Here is a 21,794-nt window from a genome sequence, read left to right as displayed (position 1 = left end):
GGTGGAAACAGCCACCCTGGTGGGAAGCCTGCTCAAAGCTGGCTGCTAGCTGCAAATAGATAATGCATCGACAAGGTTCAGTGGTCAGATAAAGTCATTTTTGGCTTCTAAACTTGTGCCTTTGATAGGTGCTTTGAAGTGAAAAATATTTCCAGGCCTGCTCAGCCCAGAGAACAGAAGGTTCAGGAGGGATCCGATCAATGTGTAAGAGTTTCTGAAAGGAGGGCAACAAGAGCATGGGGCCAGACTCTTCTCAGTGGTGCCCAGCAATAGGATGAGGCAACGGGCACGAGCTGCACCGCAGGAAGCTCCATCTGAATGCGAGGAAAAGCTTCTTTATTGTGTGGGTGAGTGAGCACCAGCCCAGAGGTTGGGCAGTCTCCTTCCCTCGAGACGTCCGAAAGCTGCCTGGACCCGGTGCTGGGCCACGTGCCCTGGGGGACCCTGCTCAAGCATATGATCTCCAGAGGTCCCTCCCATCCTCAACCGTTCCGTGAAATGCTGCACTATATTAGCATTAAACTATTTTTCCATGAGAACCCTCTGCTAGATCCCCCCAGTGAGCAAAAACGCCCCCAAAATTAGGAATAAAATTCTCCTGAGGCTTACGAGGGCTTCCCATAACTCACTCTGGCTCTCTGCCGTGATAGAGATGGATGAGTCACAGGTGGGGCCAGACCGAGGAAATAACATTTGTCATTTTGACGGCACCTTTTAACAGGAGCTCGCAAAGTGCCTGAAAAGCCCCCGCTGCAGCTCCACAGCCAGGCAGGAGAAATTCCCCTGCGGGCAGAGCACCAAGCCAAGCCCCAGGCCTGCTGGCTGCTGGAGCATCCCACGCTGTGCTGTCCCCCTCGGGAGCAGGACGAGGTGAGGGCCCCAGCCAGAGCCCTGAAATGTCCCAAACCACCAGGGGTTTAACGGGAAAATGAACCCGAAGAAGGATGTGGGGGGCTGCGAGTCAGAGCTGACCTTTATTTAATGCAGCAAAACCCGATGGGAGTGAAAATACTTCCTACACGATCACCTATTTTAAAGAGACAAATGAGCAAAATCTTTTAAGTTGGAGACTTAGAGACAAGAATAAAGTGGGATTCTCCAGTCTTGGGAGGAAACGTTCCTTTTCCTTGACTAACCAAGCTGTGCCACATCTCTCTTTTTGCCCTAATCCCTCAGGCGCTCACACCGTGCACGGAGCAAAGCCCCACGCCGCGGGAGAGCACCGAGCGCCCTCCCGGTAACATCTCCGCTGGTGGGGAAAAAGGGATTAAGGCACGTAATCACATCTCAGTTTTAGCAGAAACCGTTCTTTAATTTAATCAGCACCACGGGTGTCACACGTGTGACACGTTAAGCTAATAGACAGGGACGCTGCTGCTACAGAATTAAAATGATCGGAAAGCAGAGGCAGGAGCCAGGCGGCTCACTGAGAGGCTCAGCCCCCACCTGTGGGTTCAGAGTAAATCCTGCAGGGCGATGCACAGAGGGGAGATAAAGCTCGATTTAGGAGCATCATTCTGGGGAGAAGCTGGTTGTTGCTCCTGGACTGAGGTCAGGCATTAACATGAAGCACCGAACAGCAGCTCAGCGCCCCTGGCAGCACATCCCCAGGGGGTTTGGCTCCCGTTGGAGATGGAGACCGCTGGCACTACCCCACAGGCACGCGTTGTTTGGGGAACAGGATGGGCCCAACCCATACCTCAGAGCAGCTCCCCTGTTCCTAGCTCAGCACTGGAAAATCTGAGGAAATTACAAAAGCAAAAGCAAGGCTATTGCTGCAGCAACATCCACCAAGGGGGCTCTGCGGGGACGGCGAGTGCTGGAAGCAGAAGGCAATGTTCTTGCCCTAACGCCGGAGCGATTATGTCTTCTACAAGGACAGAAACGAAGATTAAGGCCCCGCAGAAATGACTGACGATTTGAAGGGAAGGCACAGAAAGGGAAAAAGGAAGAGAGAGAAAAGGGGAGACTCCGGCTCAGGAGCACTGCGCAGGGCAGCGCTGGGCCAGATCCTGCCCCAGTCTGCGGGGAGGCCGCCTCTCACCGGGGCCTCTTGGCACCAGCACGAACAGCCCCCTCACTCCTTTCCCCCACGCTCTGCCTTGTGGGATTGTGAATTTTAGGTTGTTTCCACACTAAAATGATTTGAAAAGCAGAGGGGCCAGCCCCTGCTCTGGGCTGCGCAGAGGAAATTCCTGCCGGTGCCTCGGGGGCTGCTCCTCGCCCCAGCACCGCCGCCAGGAGCTGTCAGCTCTCGCTGCCCCCAGCCCCTCGCTTCGTGAGCCACCAAAAAAGAGAGCAGCCAAAGAAAATCTTTAAAACCTGTTAATGCTGAAAGTGAGCCTCCCGAAAGGCTGCAAATGTGAGAGCGAGCGGTGCAGAGCAACTGCCTTGACATCCCCCGCTGGACGGGCGTGCGAAGGACCTCGCATTTACACCAGGGCGTCCTGGGGACCACGAGGCACGGCCCCCGTGTGAGGAACGTGCTCTGAAGAAGGAAAAAGCCAGCACAGAAGTGTTGGGAAGAGAACAGTTTAAGAACCCTCGGCACCTCGGTGCAACCCCACGGGGAATTGCGGTCGTAGGAAATGCGTTGACACGGCGGTACGAGGAGCGCCGCGCAGCCCGCGGTGCCAGGCCACCTCAGTCCCGTCGCTGTTCGCAGGACCGGCTGTGGAAAAAGCCCGCCTGCGTGTACCTGCACGCGCAAACATTCTTGTGCTGAAGCTTTTACGATTGCTTTAGCAGCAAAAATGCAAACGGGGCCTGAAGACAGAGCGAGGCGGGACTTGCCCACGGGCCATGAGGCGGTTGCAGAGCCCTGTTCCTCCCCACCACCCTGCCCATGCTGAAGCCCACCCAGGCCTGGCCCAGCCCCTCCAGCAAGGGCACACAGCCAGCTGGCTGCTCTTACAACCCCCCTGAAACGCGATCAGAAACCTGCAGGCAGCCCCAGAGGTGTGCGAGAAGCAGCATCTGCCTGGAGGCTGCCACTTGCTGCGGGGACGTTTCCCCCATGGGGCAGCGACTGCCCCCGCAGCCACACGTCTGGAGGGATGTGCTCAGAGGGAGCGATCCCGTAAGAGCAAGTCGGCCTTGACAAGAACCAGTTTCCCTATTTCTTGGCTCTTGCCCTGAGCTTGCGGGGAGGTTTAAGCTATCACCTGCTATATTAAGCATGATATGCAGCTTAATGGCCAAAAAGCGCGGATCTGGCCTTCTGCCGCCTCTCCCACCCATGCTCCCAGCTCTTAAATAATTTGCTCCCTTTAATGTCTTTATTCGAACAGGTTTTGAGGCATGGCAGAAATCCACTGTCAGCATTTATGGAGAGAGAAGGAGAAGGAGGCAGAGAGGCACAGGCAAGTTATCTAAATCCAGGAAAGCCTTGTTTGAGGCTCGAGATGAACAGGCACCCTATAAAACACAGCAGGCAGCGAATCCACAGCTCCCTGTGCTGTCAGGACTGTGGCCCTGTGCCTCGTGAACCCCCACCAATGTCTGGGGTGCCCAAGACCTCTGCCAAAATGCAGACCTGCTGCGAGACATCATAAATCCGACGCCCCAAAATAAAGGCACGCTGAGCCCTCGGCAGTGAGGACGAGCCGCCTCCTTGGGGACATCCTCCCCGGAGAGTGACTGGGTTATTTAGGAATCTGCCGGAGCCGGGCACACACCCAGCCCCATGAAGCCCCTCCGTGGTGAGGGGAGGAAGAACCACGGCCCCATGGGGTCCTGCAGGCCCCTTGCCCTGCGTGGCACCGCGGCACGTTGCCCTCCTCCAGCCTCCAGCGCTCCGTCCAGAGCGTTTATCGAGCCAAGAGCATCGCTGCTGCCTGAAAGGGAAAGGAGGGCAGGGAGACCTTAATGCCGTAAGTGTATCCTCTAATTAACAGTGAGCCGCAGCGACGATAGCCCTCGGAGGGAGCTTTGCTCTCCCTGCTGCACACAGCGCCGTGCGAAGCTGCCCCAAGCACATGCAATGCACACCCCAAAGCAGCAGCAGCTAAAGGCCAGGCGATGCTGCAGGGACCTGCCAGAGCAGGTGAAGGGGGGGAATAAAGCCCAGAGCAGCCGAAAGCAATTCCTAGTGAGTGCGGCAAGTGTCTTTTCCTCTACAAGCACACTTGGAGCTTTCGTTGCCAAGCTAAACATTATTCTAACTGTGAAACTGAGACCATAATACGTGTCACAGTTGGAGACTAGCAGGTTTTTATAACCAAATCTGGGAAACAACAGTCACACACTTACTTCTAATACATCGCAGCTTTTCCCTGGCTGGATCCTTCCAGCAGGTGAGAGGAGGAAATCCCTCCCCGGGCCCCAGAAGCTGCCTGCAGGCGGCGGGCCCCTGAGCAAAGCCACCGACGGTGGAGGGGACACATAACGGGCTCGCTGCCGGACTTCCCCGACCGCTAAAACTGCGAGCACACATTAACTATCTTACTGAGACCATCAGCACATACGTTTTGCGGTCATTAAATGCATTTCCTTTATGTTTCCCTGAGGCGAGAGCAAACCTTGCTTTCAGATCATTTGCGAGAAAACTCTCCAAAGACTATAATTTACCTGCTGCCAGCACCATAAATCTTTAAAATTAGTGACCTGACTGTTTGCTAATGACCATAAATGTGTTCGCTAATACAGCCACTTTTTAATTAGCTCGAAAGAAGAGCTCTGGGCGTCGCGGGACGCTCGGCGCTCCGAGGTGCAAGTCAGCACGTCGCGAGGCGCCGTCCCGGTGCCGGCAGCGTGAGTAGCGGCTGGGGACCGGTGGTGCTGGGCATTATAAGGGGGACAGGGCTGAGCCCAGCACCCCACCACGGCCGGTGGTCTCCCTGTCGAAGCACCAGCTCCATGGGGTCACGTTCGCCTCCCACGCCAGGCAGCGGTTCTGCCTGAATTCCCGTGTTTATCCTTAATTACCTTGCGAAGAAACCTGATATATTGACCGCCGCGTGTTGGCTGCATAATTCACGTGCCAGGAGAGGCGATTTCCAAAAGTTCACCTTGTTGCATCCTTCCCGGGGAAGGGAGCATGGGTTTCTGGGCGTCAGCAATCGCACACCATTAACGGGGATGGATCCTGCCCGCTGACAGCCCCGACTCCGTGCCTGCAGGGGCAGCAGCTTTCCAATGGCAATCACAAAAGACGGGGCTGCAAATATTAGTGCTCAGAGGCATTTTGCAAGGAAGACATTTTAATTTAAATCAATGAGTTATTGATTCATTTTTCATGCTGGAAAGAGAGAGCGCAGTGTGTATTTCTGCCACTCGATCTGTACTTCTGATGACCTCAGGCATACAGTATAAACCTGATGTAAAATATTTCCTTTCCTAATAGGGGAGCTTTTATGGCCTTGGACCTGAGCGAGCAGAAAGTCATTTGGGAAAGGATGCCTGGATAGGAAACCATGGCAAGGAAGGTAATTAATGTGCAGCGCATACTCTCAAATTAGCCTATCCCTGAAGAGGAAGGAAATGAATCACCAGCTGAACTTTTATCCAGCCTCGGGGTCTTCTCAGACACTTACAGAATTTCCTGGTGCAGAGGAGCCGATGCAGAGCTCGGGGAAGAGCAGTGACACCAGGGCACGGAGCTGGGACCCTCACCTCCCAGGAAGCCTCCCCGTGCCTGGTGCTTGCTTTTGGCAATCAGAGAACGTGGGCACTCAAATCGCTCCGTGACCCCAAATCGGGGGGCTCTGCTAGGGGGCTGGGGGCTTGTCGGTGCCAACAAGCTGCACCATAAAGGAAGGGCCAAAAAGTCCCTTCAGAAAACCTGCCAGGGCAAGGTCTTCGCCGCCACCTGCAGCAGGAAGCGCTGCTGGTGGGGATTTTTCGGGAAGAATCTGCTTTAGGAAGCTCGGGGGCAGCTTGCTACTCTGCGGGGACAGGGACAGCCATCATCCGAGCTGTGACACGGAGGACCAGCCTGGACGAGACGCCAAGGACCAGCGTGGCACGGGTACCGGCCGGACCCCAGAGACCCCTCACCCAAAGAGCCAAAACGCCGCGGGGGTGGGACGTGGGGCAGGACGGAGAGCCTGGCACCGACCTCCTGGCTGCTCGCACAGCCTGCACTTCCCTGGGCTCCAGCCAAGGAAGGTGACGATGACCACAGGCACCGATGACCTTGTTTTATGGCATTCCGCCCCAGAAATCAGGCATTTCGATCAACCTATCGGAGGAACAGCCTGGCTGCGGAGCAGGCTCTGCAAGGAAGGGTTTTTCCACAGCTCCCCACGAGGTACGGGCAGGGCTTGGCCCAGCCTGCGGAGCTGCGTCCTTTGAAGCCCGGCTCATAAAACAGCCACAACAACCAAATGGCTTTAATGTCTCCAACAAAGCAGAGCTATAAAACCGTGAGCGAGCTTCCGAGAAAAGCTGCCCGTTGTGAGTCAGGGCACCAGCCGGGCTCTGCCGACCGCGGGGCACAGCCGGGGAGGCAGCAAGGAGCTGGAGGCAGCAGGATACCCCGGGGTATTTGCAGCACCGTGCTGTGGCAAAAGCCACGGGCAGGGGGAGGCACTGCCACTGCCCCCAGGTGTGCCGGGGCTATAGGAAGGGGTTTTAGAGTCAGGGAGGAAAGGCACAGCCCCTCCTTGCGCCCCGTGGGTCTGGGGGTGCAGGCACCCTGCTCGCCCCCATGCACCCCCCAGCACGGCGTGGGGAGGCATTTCCCTGGCTGCCAGAGATGCGAACGGGAAGGTGCAGCCCTGAAGGAGCCCCGAACGCAGCTTCTCCTTCTGCAAAACCTGCGTGCAGGCAGCGCTGGCTGCTCAGGGTTTGCCAGGGTTTTCGGCGAAGGAGGCGCCGCATCAAGGGCAGTTTTTCTCCTCTGCACGACAGCATCGAGCACTAGCTCAGGCAGGGCACCAAAAACAAGCCAAGAGAGATGCTAGCAGGTGAAGGGAAGAACTACCCAATATAATCTGGATAATCATTCGGGGGCTGTTTGTAGAAGAAACCCTTCTGGTAATATTAAATGATAAATTGCGTGCCAATAACTTCCATGGCGCCGATCAGAAGACATTTCAGAGACGAGCAAGATACGAGGCCGGTGCTGACAGTGACAAATTGGAAGTGCCGACAGACACGCCGCCCTTCGCAACGCGACGGCGAGGAAATGCCATGTGTCAGCATTTACAAATTAAACCTGCAAGCGGCTGCCGCAGCCTGCAGGACGGAGCCTCCCCACGCGCCGGATAAATTCCTCTGAGTCACTGCTGGTTCAGAGGCGGCTCTCTCCGAAATTAGGGTGGCTCTGGGCTCATTTGCAGAGCGAAATGCAAAAGCCGCATTTGTCATGCAGCAGTGTCCCAGCTGGCATCCCCGTCCTCTGCTTTTAACCCCTTGCTCTCCTTTCTGCACAGGGACATGGCATTTTGGCCACGGCCCTGGCTCTGAGGGAGGGTTTGATGCTGAAGGACACTAAGGGATTTGATGCTGGGCAGGATGGAAACCCAAATCGCAGAATGTTTCTCCCACGAAGACGACCCCAGGTCCCGTCCCTGCCAAAAGGTGGGGACGCTTTTCAGTGCGGGGTCACTGTGGGAAACTTCAGGGTTGCAATTAGGAGAGGCAAAAGAGGAAAGCGAAGCCCGAGCAGTGCCTCTGTCAGGGAGCACGGCTGCTCCAAAGGCACCTGCACTTGCCAGCAGAGCAGAAGGACCCCGGCAAAACCCGCCGAGCGCTCCAGAAGCAGAGGTACCTTGCCAGAAGAAGGATTCCTGAGCAAACAATAGGTCTTTGTATTGTTAAAGAGCACCAGATGGCTGCTGTTGGGGTGATCCAATGTTAGGAGATGCACTAATCTGTTGTCAGTGAGGAACAGGGACAAGGAACAGAGCAGAGCAACCTCGCACTTAGCCAGGACTTGGTGGGTGTAACCATAAGGAGAAAGGTGCAGAGCTGGTGTAAAACGCCTCCCTGGCTCAAAACCTGCAAAAGTGCTCGGGGCCAGTGAGCCTGGTCTGCAAAGGAACCAGGGGAAGAAGCAGAGCCGAGAGGAGAGGGGATTTGGCAGACTCCCCAGGGAGGTACACCTGCGTCACACCAAAGCGGGGCACACGGACGGGAGGAGGAAGCCGCAAAGGCTTGTCCCCAGCGTGTTAGAGGGAAAATCCTCTCTCCAGATGCGTCCCACATGTGGTACCCCACACGCTAACGGCAGGATGACATTATGCCAAAGTCTGTAGACCAAAGTGGGGGAAAAGCACCAAGTACTGAGTCAGAGGAAGAGATTTTGCCTATAGATGGTAGAAACGCAAGCCAGAGCGCGAGGGATGTAAGGGGCAGGTGGGGGAACGGCCGCCAGATGAGGTGGCACGAGCCACGCAATGCCAGCTGTAGAGCGGGACCGGCATGGGAGCTGGCCCCAAGAGCTCCGCATTATGCAAGGCAAGGCAGTAAAACCGCAAGAGCCAAGCCAAAAACTTGCATTCTGCAGCGCTGCTGTCATAATCCCAGCGGGCACTATAAATTGCAGAACAGCAGAGAGAAGATACAGGCGGATATTTTAGGTAGCAAAAACCCAACGATAATTCCAGCTAGAACCAACCGAATCCACGAGCCAAACGACCCCAAATCTGACGTGTGTGGTTGCTGTAAAGGGAAAGCCAGAACTGCCCGGAGCTGCTGAGATTCGGGGCCCCGAGCATCCTCCGGGCACGGCGGTGCTGGAAAGGGAGGCACCGTGCCGATGGCACCCCTGAGGGTGGGATCCTGGGCTGGAGGTGAGATGGGAGCACGACCCCCTGGGGGGACCAGCCGGTGATGGGCTTTGGGTGACCACGCTTAGGGGAGCAGGGAGTCGGTGGTTTGCACACCGAAGCCGCGTTCTCCGAGGGAACAGGGGCACACCCAGCCTGCAAAGGAACGTGTGCTCCCTTCCAAATAACCAGAGAAATGGCTCGTGCTGCCGAGTGTCAAACAGGGGCACCAGCTTGGAAAAACACAAGCTTGCAGCCGTGGATCACCTGGCAGGGACTGGGGGCCCACCGGAGGGGACAGGCACAGGCAGCCGTTGTCACCCAGCCGTTGTCACCACGCACAGCCCAAACACAGCGACGGAACGGAAACACGCTGCCTTCAACCTAAAAATACTAACAGAGCCACGTAAGTGGCTATTTCTTGTTCCTGCCTTGAAACGATCCAAGACAAAGCTAGAGAGGACAAAGCCCAAGGTCGAGCCTTTCGCCAGGACATCCACAGAACATGGGAAAGTTTTGCTTTCTCCCAGGCAATAAGGCCAATAAGGTCTCAGGCGTTGCTGGCCGTCTGGGGACGAGACTGGGCCACCGAGGGCAGCGGGAGCAGAGCCACTGCCTGGGTGACGCTGCTGGGAGTCACCTTGGCTCCGTGACACCCAGTAAATAGTTTGCGGGAGTGGTGAAGGCCTCTGGAGATGAGCACGGATGGGCACCAAGGTGATGGGCAGGGGCTGCTGGGGGCGGTGGTGGCCGTGCCGGAGCCATGCCGGAGCCGTGCATCCGCTGCAAAGCCCAGGAGTGTCCCCAGGCAGCGGGCTTGGGCAGCCGGCCAGCGTGAGGCTGTGTTTCCACTCTCTCATACCTGGCACCAGGCTGAGCTCTCCCCGAGCAGCCTGGAAGGAGTTTAACGCTTCCCTCGGCCGCCAAAAGCTGTGCGGGGACCCAGCCACAGCCCGCCTGCCCCACGGGACGGCTGCGCCCCTGGTGCCTGAGAACAAAGCCCCAGAGATTTTAAGCCACAGAGCAACAATTTCCTGTGGATATGTGCAATTTGTCCTGGCAGCCGGTCTGTGCTCGGCTCTGAGGGTGCAGCACCCAAAATCTCCTCCTGGCACCTCGTCCGCAGCCGTATTTCTGCAGCCCCTGCTGGCTGCCCATGCCTCACTTTCCGTCCCCAGGTCGCACGCGCTGCTGCGGCTCTCATCGAGCTGAGCTCTTGGTACAGAAGGAGAAAACTCCTCGTGATTTATGTCTTGAACCAAAGCTAATGCCTTTAGAAGGAGGTCTCTCACGCCAAGTCCTAGCTTAAAAAAAAATAAATAAATAAAATCGCATTCATTAGTCAGCTCACTTGGCTGGATCCGTAATAAGAATGTAATAAACTTTCCATATGTCTCTGATAAACTAGGCAGCTTAAGTTATGAGCAGAAAAAGGCATCAATTTCTAAAATGTCAGAATTTGCCATGCAACTTGGGCCAAGCACTTGTTCTCAACGAGACAGTGGAAGGAGCCAGGTCCAAGTTTAGAGCCGAAAGGGAGGGGGAAGGCTGTGCCAGCTCCATGCTTGCCACTTCTTTCAAAGCCCTCGTTTCCACCAGCCACGTCCACGGCGAGCACCGAGAGCCAGCTTTGCCGGTCCCAAGGAGGAAAACCTCCGTCCCACCACAGCCGTGCTGTGCCAGCACCCTAGCAGGATGCTTAGGGGACGGGGTGGGAGGTCTCAGCACAGCCACCCCTTTGCTGTAGGCATGTAGCTGTGGTTTGACAAAGGGCTTCGCATTTCCTACGCTTTGCCTCGTGCTTTTTTCCAGGCTGGATGTTCATTCCGCATCTCCATGCACCTGATGCACCTCAAATACCCATGACTATCACCCCCAAGTACCAAAACCGAGCACTTCTGAGCCCCCAAAACCTCCTCAAGCTCTATAGGGGTCACCCTCTGGACCACTGGCTGGAGGGGCTGCAGAACAGTGTCAGGATCGCACTGCCCTTTGGAAAAGGGCTCTCGAGAAGTGTCGATGCCCACAGGGAGGGCCCAACCTCACCCCAGCAGCCAGGCCAACACGAGACCTTCACGTGCCAAACTGGTGAAGCTGGGCCCTGCCCCTCACCCTGGTCGCAGAGCCATGGGCGCTGCTCGCAGCGCTGGAGACGCGGCACAGGCTAGATGCAGATTCAGGGCGCATATTTCAAATCCCATTAAAAGTCTCTTCCCACTGCACGGAAGCCGTGGGAGATGGACGCACACACCCTAAAGCAAGCAGACCCCAGCCCCGGTGACCGAACCCCCTGCCCACGGCGCAACCAACACCATCTGGTAGCAGCACCGTGCTCGTGGCCAGCCGAATCCCCGAGGAAAACCCGCTCTGGGGAGGAGGGCACGGGGCAGACACAACACCAAACCCTGCACACAGCCGGACCTCACCCGGGCCCGACCAGCCCCAAAGAGTGATGGTCTTTCAGCACTTTAATTACAAAGCAGTAGGCGAGAACAGCGTGTCTGATGTTCAGCAGGAAATTGAACTGCATAAGCAAGTCAGACATATTCCTACACGGCTCCCTTAGCAACTCTGGGAAAGTTTCCAAATTCCTGCACCATTAACATTTAAGGAATCGTCTCTGAACTCTGGTAGTTAAACAGTGAGGAGAAACAAGACACTGTAAATGGATTTGTTCGGTGTAGGTCAGTTGCTGAAGGGGCTGTTTAAATCAGGGCTTGCTGCTTCACAGTGACGGCAAAGGTCTGGCCCAAAGCACTCCATCATTTTAAGTTTACCACCTTTTTATTTTTTTTTTTTTTTGACCACTACCAGGCAACAGCAGCACCCTGCACCCAGAGCCGCTGGGCTGGGGGCTCCCATCCACACCCGCCCCGAGGCCACAGCGATGGGCGGCCCTGCAGTGAGCCAGCAGAGTATCCCTGACGCCGCACCAAGAGACACCTTGATGCTCTGGGCAGGAGAGAACACCGTGATTTATTCCCCCAAATGCATTGGCTTGACATCTTTATCGGTGTTTGCAGCAGGAGCAGACGTCGGTGCCAGAGAGGGACTGCACACACCGTCCCCGACAAGCAATCGCGTTTCTCTGATGCCCGGCACAGGGTGCACCAGGGGCTCGGGACGCCCTTGAGCATCCCTTGTTTTGACTGAATCATTTCCTGGCTAAATCACCGCACGGCTGCAGCTGCCAGCACCGCTACGTGTGCCTCAGGCTGCTGTTGGCAGCTACAGACCACGGCGTCGGTCTGTTTTCTCTCCAGTGCCCACCTTGTACTTGAGCACGGTCTGAGTGCCCACTTTCCAAGGGCAAGTGGAAAGGTGGTGGTGGAAAATGTCCCTTTCCAAACAAGCTGGAGTTCTCTGGCCTGAAAGGTGAGCAACAGCCCACAAGACACACAGTTTCTTCCCCTGCTTTTCAGTTATCCTACCCCATGCTGCATGGAAGCATAATTGTAGTTACAAGCCTCTGACTCAGTGCCCTCAAACCCAGCTGGGAACCAGCTCACCGTTTCCTCTATCCTCTTGCAAAGGTGCCAGACCCATAGATTTGGGCATCTAAATCTGGGAACCTATTTTTTCATTATTATTTTTTAAGCCAGATGTGTGAAATGCACCCACACTGTCAGCCAGCAGGTTCAGGGGATCCTAGTGTCCCCAGCACCTCCCAGATCCCAAGCCCAGCTCCCAGCCACACCAGCCCGCAGCACGGAGCAGTGCAGAGCATCATCCATCCATCCAGGGCGTTTCTCCTCCTGCCTGGCTGCTCACAGCTCTGGGCAGCCCCGCAAAGTGGTGGGACACGGGGCTGGGAGCCCTCGGTAAAGGAGAAGCTCCATGGGGAGACTCGAACCACGCAGAGCTTCACAAGGATGGAGCCTGTGCCTGACAGCCCCCGTGCACCCCAAAGCTTGTCCTGCATCCAAGCTGCTGACGGCATCTCAAGGCGACGCACTGCGAGCAGCCGCACAAGGCACAGAGGATGAAGGGAGCAGGGAGAGGAGAGGAGGTGCCAGCAGAGCAGCTCCCACGGCTGGACACTGCCTCCATGGGGCTCGGGTCCCATCGGGCTCCCTGAGACTGACGCAGTGCTGGGGAGCCATTTCGCACCGGGCAATGAAGTCAACCCCAGCTCCAATTAATTCTCCCGTATATAAAATAAAGTCGGTCATGTCCAGCCTCATCAAACCATGGAGCACACTGCAGGAGGGGGCTGTCGCCTGTGGGGCCAGGGGCTCCTGAGGACCCAACGTGCTTGTGCAAGCAGGCAGCTTCTGTGCACGGGGTACCAGAGGCTGCCTCGGAAAAACATGTGCCATTTGGAGACGGTACAAAGCACTTGTGTTCCTCTGCTGCCCAAATGTTTGCTAGATGTGTAATTCTCTCCACTAACAAACCCAGAGGAAAAAAAAAAGTCTGGAAGGGTTTTGTACACCCTCCTGGGACCATGTTTCAAGTCTAATTGCCACTACGTGTCTTTAATTTCATGTGGTGACCTTGCAGCTTCTCCTAACGCAAACTGGGGTTATTTGTACCCAGCAGTGCTTCAAAAATGCATAAAGCCGACTGCCAGAAAGCTGCTCAGCCCTGCGCCAAGACCCCAGCCAGAAGGGCCCCCAAAAAGCCCCAAAGTGAGCTTCTGCCTTGGGTGTGTGGATGGGGCTGGGGCAGGCTCTGCAATGGGGAAAAGGAAAGAGCACGGCTCCACGGCTGCCGCAGCACCAAAACACAGCCCGGCAGGCCCCGGCACTGCTCAGCTTTAGAAATAAAAACCAGACTTGCTGACATGCACCCTCACCATCCCCCGCTCCTCGATTTACTGTTATGTATTTGGACATGTCCAAATCCACCTGGTCAATAGCGCTGCACCAAGAGCCTATCGCTCAGCCGCACCCGCGGCTCTCGGGCAGCGATGCTCCGGCATCAATCACCGGGCGCAGGAGAAATAACAGCGCCGGAATATTGTTGTCCCAGGATTAATGCCTCTTGCTGTGAAAACAAACGTCCCAGGCTTGCCTCAACATTCATTTTTGATAAATGATTTGACTTCGCCTTGACACTTCTGTAGCAGCAGGAGACCATTATCCTGAGACAATGTTTTATTCTATTGACATTATCTCTTAATTATAACGTGAGCGATATCAAAGAGAGAGCAAGAGCCCACCAATTCCTCAGACAGAGCTTGTGCAGTTTACCCTGTTAGGGTATCCAGGAGAGATTTTCCTACGGCACTTGGATGAGCTGTGGCAGAGGGGCAGGATCCGAGCGCTGCCCTCCCATCACTGCGCCAGTTCGTGCTCGCTAAAGGGCTGGGCATCTATACCCAGGAGCAAGGTATTTTTGGTTTTAAATTTGCAGAAGTAGGCAGGTGTTTGTTTTGTTTTTCTTTTAGAAAGACAGAAAGGTTGTTTGCATATTTTTAAACAAGACTTTAGCGAGATTCAGAAGGGATTTGGCATTTACTATAACTCAGAACACAGTTAACATTCAGGTGAAGTTTTTGTCTCAAGGGATCATAAGCCTTACGCCTCAGGGATTCTGTCAGTCGCTATCTACTGGCACGAGAGCACCCCCAGGAGAGCTACGCACTCACCTCTGCTGTTTTGGGGTTGGTTCCCCCAGAAGCACCCAGAGCCCAGGCACTGCTGTGCAATGGCTCATCCCATGCTCCAAGCCGCTGGAGCCTGGCTGTCAGCGGCTCCGATTGGCATTAATTGTTTGCGAGATTTCGTTCTGCAATACCATTTTGCACACAAAGAATAACAAACAACAAGACGGGAACCACAGCGCTCTCGTCCTTAAAGCCCTGAGCCAGAGGAACCACGTCTGCTCCCTTCAGAGCAGCACTGCTCTGGGAAGAGGAAAATGTCAGAGAACAGCCCTTTTTATCTTTAAACCGAGCCAACTTAATTCACTTGCGAGAAGCAGCACGGCACCTTGTTTCTCCAAAGCAGAAAGCGAATGCCCGGGGCTGGTGCCCGCACGGTGTGGCAGGAGGGCTGGAGCAGGAAAGCCCACGGTGATGTGTTGGGTCGAGCGGGCACAGAGGGAGACGACAGGCTCGCTGTTACGTCTTCCTTCCCCCTCTGCACCTCCGAGCAGGACACCTCGGCTGGGGAGAGGTGGCGTCTGGCACCCCTCAGCCAGGCGGTCCCTTGGGTAAGCGATGGGGCAGAGGGGCCAGCTCCTGCCCCACCGTGCCGGCAGCACGTGCTGCTCTCACTCAGTCCCTACCTGGTTTTCCATTTGAAACCGGAGTGCAAAGATCTCCGTAGGGAGCACGTGTTGATTTGTTTCACGATTTCCATTAATTACCAGGTAAATGAGATCCCCGCGCACTCCTTGGGCACCTTGCCTCGTTCGTTCGGGCTTCTGACAGCTGCTGGAGCAGTCAGGACGTCTGCATCGCAGCATGCCTGGCAGGGCACCCTTTCGCTTGCTCTGACCTCCACAATCAGCCCATCTGCTTTATTTCAGCATCGCCCCTTGGAATTCATTCTCAGAGGCTAAAATCCACCCCTGTGCACGCAGGGGAGCTCGCGAGGCCCCAGTTGGGCAGGAAGAAGTGCCTGGGAGCCTCCTGGGCGAACACCATCGGCACACTCAGCTCAGGTCCTGGCCGAGGGCTCGTGCCCAGCAGAGGCAGAGCTCACACACAGGAGGCACCGAAAGAATCGATCAGAGCCACATGGCACTTTAAACACTGAAACCTTTCCCGGAAAGCCAATTAACAGCACCTAGTAATTAAAGTCAGGCCACTGCTGAGCAACAGCCACCTTTGGGTGGAGGCAATGGGGAAGAAAGGAACAATCTCTGATTTATTACACGGGAGAGAGCCCGTGGTGCGGCTGCACGCGGGGCACGGAGTTGCACAATTTCTGAGTTACGAAGGACGGTTTCTTTCTGGGGCAGGGGGACGCTTCAGCTCGGATTAAGGGGTCAGACACGCTCTCGTAGCCGCGTGTGACACGCCCCAGTGATTTACAGGCACGCAGAGGGGCTGCAGTCGACCGACGGACCGCGGCTTTCAAGGATTACTTAACGCAGGATGAAGTAGATCAAATGCAAATGGGTGGATGGTATGTGAACAACCCCAGCCAGCCGCGGCCGCTAAACCCTCTGGTTTCTTTCACGAGGCTTTGAAATGGGGAAACGTAGCTTCAGATAATTTATTTGCCAGGGGCACCGGGAAGGGCAGGGGAATATTTACGAGGCAAAGAAAATCCACAAGGTATGTCTGTGGGGATGCGCCCGCCAGTGCACCGAGCGGGGATTAGGCAGGGAGGGGGGACAGATCCCAGCCTCCACCCCTGACTGCCTGCTCGGGAGGGCAGCCAGAGTCCCCAGCCCTCCCCGCAGGGCAGAGGCCAGGCTGGAGCAGCACTCACGGGGCTGGCAGCAGTACAGCGGGAGCAGATGGGGCCAAGGCTCAACCCCTGGCAAAGGCAGAACCTCCCGGCTCCTGCGGTGCATGTGCCAGCTCCAAGAGGTCCCCGAGCCCGGCTGCAGAGGGCTGTTGGCTGTGAAGGTACAGGCCATCCTGCCCCAGTCACCCCATGGGAATGAGTCCTGCACACACAGCAGCTGCTAGAGAAGGGGGAAGAGCAAACACGGGGCTGTTTGGCAGCTCTCTGTAGGCAGGGTCCCACAGGTGGTCTCCCTACACTGCTGCAGGATGCGCAGCACAGCTGGACCCACAGCAGCCCTGGTTTGGAAGGACAAAACCAGGGGACGGAGCTAGCAACACTGGGAACTATTTGCTAGAACAGTGCTCCAAAAAAATCCCAATCTCCCTTTATTTTTGTTGGCACTGAAGGTGGCTTCGCTGCTCCTCGTGGTATTCAGCTCACTGGAAACAGTGCTCACAGGGGACGTAGCTAAGAGGGAGCAGCTCAGCATCTTGACTCGGGGCACTCGATGCAGATAAGAGCCGTGCACTGTGAACCTGGCCAGCACCGGGCGCCAGCCCCCAACGTTCCCATGGATCTGCTCCGCTCCGGTTTCCACATACATGGCCCCAAGCCAAAGGCTTACTTGGAAAAGCAGAGGAAGTCTCCAGCGAGGGGGGAGAGGGTAATTCCTTGAAGTGCTGTCTTTGGGGAAGGGATTTGCAGTTGCTGGAAATTCCTTCCCTGGAAGCTCAGTTGCAAAGCTCAGCTCCCCCCGGCCACTGCCAGCACCGCGCTCAGCACTGCGAGCAGCGGGACACCGCGACCCACGGCCCCGTGGGCTGTGGGCACAAGGGGAAGCCTCCTGGCAGCAGCACCAGTGGCTCAGCAGGCATTTTCCTACAAAAACTGGTCCAGAAACTGGTTCAGATGGAAAAGGCAGAAAGCAGCTGGGTCACAGTGTTGTTTTTTCAATAAAACAGAGCAGTGCGGCCACAAGCAACATAATTAAACATAATGAAATGAATTCAGCTCAACACCATGCAGCCAGACACCCCCAGAAATGGCGCTCAGCAGCAGTCACAGGGCCGCTGTCACAGCGGAGATGGGAAGGATTGCCAGCCTGGGTCATCCCCTGGCCCTACAGGACCAGGGCCAAGCACAACCCTGCAGACCCTCCTCATCCTGCAGGCATCACAGACACCCGAAGCGCAGCCTGTGCCATCAGCATCACATCTGAAGCCAGCTCAAGTCTGGGAAAATTGTGAACTTACAAAAGGAGAAAATAAACATTTTTTTTTTAAAAATCCCTCCAAAATAGCATTGTGTGCTTGTGTCCTAACCCCCAGGAACCACAGGCTGAGAGATCAAACCTTATTTCTCAGGGGACTGATATCACCATTTGGTATCAATTTTCCATCCGACTGCTCCTTTTTAGGAATTGTTTCTCTTGCTCCAGAAAACGAGCGCTCCCAGGGAGCCACCGAGCGCAGGGAGCCCTGGCTGCGCGCCGGCCGCACGTCACTGGTCCCTGGGGGCACCTCCCTGACGGGCACACACACCAAGATAGGAAGGGGAAATGGGGACTTGGGATGGGTCCCTTGGGATGAGCCCTGCACCGGCTCACCCTGGCTGGGGTTCCACGTGTGAAGCACCACAGGGACCCCCACACCCACGGCAGCAGGGATGGAGCATCCCCAGCGGAGCACCCCGCTGCACGACGGGGTAAGGCTGGGGCTCTCACCACCAGGGCAGGGTGGCACCTTGGCAAAAGGAACTGCTCAAAGCAGGGGGGATGTCATGTTTTTTTCCTTCCCGTTTTAAAGGGCAGGAGAATTCCTGACAGTGCGGGGTCGAGGAGCTCGTGCACAAGTGTTTTTTCCCAGAAATGGCCCAGCCCTGTCTCTGGTGACTAGCGAGGCGGTAAAGTTAAGCTCCTGCGTCCCTGCTATCAGGAGGAATAGAGAAGTTCAGTCACGCTACTTAAACAAGGCAGTGAACGCCGGGAGGTTTAACACTGACATCCAACACACACTTGGGAGCAGGGACTTCTTTGGCAAAGCCCAGCAGCCCTTATTTGCTTTCTGCAATGGTAACACCCTCGAAGCAGGTCTCGGCAGGCAGGATGTACCCACAGCACAGCTCATGCTGGGGGCGATGCCGGGGTCTCCCAGCTCTGCCCCTCTGTTTGCAGCAGGGGAAGGGACACGACAGAGCTCTCTGCACCACCAGGCAGGCTGGTCTGCAGCCAAGGCGGCAGAGGGCTGCGCAGAGCGCTGCGCTGGCAAGGCGCAGAGGGCAGCTGGGGACCGAGGCTGCCGGGCACTGCTCGCGCCAGCACTGCGGCACGGAGTGGAAAAATGCTTTCTGCTCGGTGTCGGACTGAGAAAGCGCTCAAACCAGGGCAGATCACATAAGACAGCCTGGAGAGAGGGGGTCAGGCTGGACCCCCAGCTCGCGTGCAGGAGGAATGGTGGTTTAAGCCGCACGGGCATGGCCAGGACCCAAGTGTTGCACCACAGTGTGACACAGCAGAGATCCCTGTCCAAAACAGGATTAAAACCAAGCAGCATGGGAGCGCAGGCAAATCCCACAGTGCCCAGCCACGGAGAAGCAACACAGGCTCTGCTCCAAAACCCCACGAGCAGTTCGTCCTCCCTCCAGATACTTCCCACCTGGACAGAGGGGTTCGTTGTGGCTCAGTGTAAGACAAACCAGGTTCCACAAACCTCTCAATCCCCTCCTGGCATCTCCTACCTGGGCTTTGGGATCCGCAGTCCCACACAGGCAGCCGCATACCCATAAAGCTCAGAACCATATAGCGGCTGTGGGTTTCCCCACAGCACACTCCTGCAACACAATGCCACCCCATAATTGTGACTGCATTACCTACATACTTTTTTTTTAATTAAAAAAAAAAAAGTAGTAAAAAACACAGACAGGAAAGCAGCATCCAGGCTGTAACTGTGCCCCAAAGACACCCATTGCACTTTCCAAGGAAGGGTGCCCAGGGAAGCACCCAGCTCCCCGGTTCAGCAGCGCTGGTGGTGCCTGGGTGACTCAGGAGGGTGCTGGTGAGGCAACAGCTGGGTCCGGTCACAGGGTACCACCACTCTGCCCCATGAGAAACACACTATACACACACATATAGGAGCTTTAGGGAAGCTTAATGCAAACCCTGCCAGTTACCTGGAACCTGGCTATCCTCCCAGGCAGACAAAATGCAGGAGGAACCACCCGAGGGCACAGAGGCAGCCCTGGAGCTCTTTCCATCGCTTACCACCCTTCATTGCTGGAGGAGTTTATCGCTGCTGTGAGTCCTGCACCCAGGGGACCAGAGCCACAGCCTGTGCAGGAACAAACCTGGATGCAAGAGCGAGAAGCAGAACAATCACATCACGTGGAGCAAAACAAAAACTTGTTCCCAAACCAAGGCTCAACACCCTGCACCTGCCAAGCTTTAACCCAGCAGGACCAGGCGGGGCAGGCAGGCACCTGGCAGCCCCATGGGCACAGGTGGGGGTAACGTGGGGGCTGCTCCTTGCAGGGGGGTTCCCAGAGAGGTCTGAGCCCCCCCCAGCCCCGTGGTGCCAGGGGAGGTGGGATAGGGCTGGAGGGAGGGGTGGGGAACAGCTCCTGGGCTGCATTTATACCGTGATCATAAAAACACCCTGCTGCGGGTGCAGGTGGGGGGGGGGGGGGGGGAGGGCGGCTGTGCTGTGCTGTGCTGTGCTGTCGCTCACCTGCCCTCAGAGGAGCTGGGGAGGCTCTGGGGGGAAATGTTGTGGACACGGAGCCCTCAGGGGAGGCTGTGGGCCAGGAGGCACCCCTTGGCTGGGGGTGGCCTCTCTCCTGCCACGGCCTCACAGAGCTGGGACGCGGCACGCCGTGCTCCTCCGGGCAGCCTCCTGGGGCTGTGGGCATCGAGAGGAGGTGGCTGTGGCAATCCCTGAGGCCAACAGCAACCCGTGGGAGAACACAGCCGGCTGGCAGCAAGGCATGGGGAGCACGCGGCAGGCCTCCACAGGCCGCTGAGCCTCCGGCCCGGGGCCTCCGCGGCACCACAGCTCCCCCCGGCGGCCTCAGCGCGGCTCAGCAGCGCCCCGACCCCCCCAGATTTCCACACGGGTCCCCCCTGGGCAGGCCGGCTCCCCCAGGCACCCCCCGAGCACCCTACGAGCCCCCCCCAGCACCCTACGAGCCCCCCCCCCCCAGCACGCCTGGCAGCAGCGCCGGGCTGCAAAGGGCCGGGAGGTGCCCCCCCCGGAATCTGTGTTAACAAAGAGCTCTTGCAATTTATTTATTTTTTCCAGTATTTTCTTGGTCTTACCTGTACGACAGCAGTGAGCACTGGTAGCTCAGTTTCAGTCGCTGCTTACTGAGGTGGCAGGCTGAGAGCCACAGGTTGCAGGTGGATAATTTTGGTTTCAAGACCAGGGAGAGTTTACAGCTGTGGTTCAATTATCTCCCTGTGTGAGGATTCGTGCCACAGAAATGGTCCAGCAGTACTACTGGCCATAAAGAGACTTGGCTAGTCCCATCCTGCCTGTGAGACATGGTTTGGGCATCTAGCTCTGCCTGTGGACCAAGTTCTGGGTTGCTGGGATCCCCCTTTACCACCTGGGCTATACCACAGCTATTTCCATGATAAATCAGGCTAAGCCCAGCTGCAGAACTGGGGACACGGCCAGTAAGGAACACGCCAGCTACGGAGATGGTGGTGGTTTCATCGCCTGTTCTCTTTCTGTCCAATAAGAGGGATGGAGGTGTAAGAGGAAAAGTATTGTTTACCCCACTAGGAGGTCACAGGGCTATCTAGACAATTGCAGTGGTTTCCAGTTCACGGTAGCATCCATGCCACATGATGTGCAAGACGTTCTCTGGTACGAGAGAGACTAGGGACGGCCCCACTGTGTACTTTCCTTGCCAGAGGCACCAGCATTGACCCCTTTGGCTTTCCCAAGGGCTACCCCGACTCCTGGTTAGAAGCAGTGAAGGCAGATATAGACAATTACTGCTTGGTAGTTAACCAAGAGCAGCCCTGGGCTTTGAGCTTCTTTCCCACCAGAGGATGACCCCATCCCCAGCTAACATCCAGCCCCGGATCCCACAAGACCTCATTTCAGAAATCTGGAATAGTTTTGCCAAATCCCACTAAGGCGATTGTTACTTTCATTATTGCACATAGCTTCCTCCATCTCAAAAGCAGAAGTATTCTCCTTAACACTTGAGGAGAGGCACAGCTTCTGCCTGCTCACCACCCGCATGCTGGTGGCAGGGGCAGAGCAAGGCGATGGCCTCGCAGCATCGATGGTACATGGCCAGGGCGAGCTGACACTGCGGGGCTGAGCACGCAGCACAGAAAACTGGTCTGGCAGGAGCAATGTGGCAGGTTGGATATGCCAAAAAGCTTTTTGGCAAGGCTCACCTCTCTGTCACCTGAAGCATGGAGAGAGCCAGCAGGCCAGAGTAAAAGGCTTTGGACTGGAATCACTGGAGCTCAAGGTCATGGCACAGAATAGGGGCTTTAAAAATCACCACTGTGCTCTCCAACACAAGCAAAGGCAGAAGCAACACTGGGCAGGCTCCAGGTACCCTGGAAAGCCTTTAGGAGAGACATGGCTGCTGTGACAGCACCCATAATTGATTTGTAGTGTAGCCTGGTCACATCAAGTGGCAATAAAACCGTAAG

At 56.3% G+C, this 21,794-nt stretch overlaps 1 long non-coding RNA gene across 1 annotated transcript in view; it reads right to left on the bottom strand.

Annotated features, from left to right (window-relative positions):
- The window catches only part of LOC118257269 (uncharacterized), a 48,990-nt gene extending 29,585 nt beyond the window's left edge, over positions 1-19,405 (bottom strand). Inside the window, exon 1 of the long non-coding RNA XR_004781511.1 lies at positions 19,292-19,405. This is a non-coding gene — a long non-coding RNA (uncharacterized LOC118257269). The remainder of the gene's footprint in view (positions 1-19,291) is intronic.
- Positions 19,406-21,794: the final 2,389 nt, after the last annotated feature.

Source organism: Cygnus atratus, chromosome 17, assembly GCF_013377495.2.
Source record: "Cygnus atratus isolate AKBS03 ecotype Queensland, Australia chromosome 17, CAtr_DNAZoo_HiC_assembly, whole genome shotgun sequence".
NCBI lineage: Eukaryota > Metazoa > Chordata > Aves > Anseriformes > Anatidae > Cygnus > Cygnus atratus.
The sequence above is the reverse complement of the archived record's forward strand: the minus strand, read 5'-3'. Positions and strand labels throughout refer to the sequence as shown.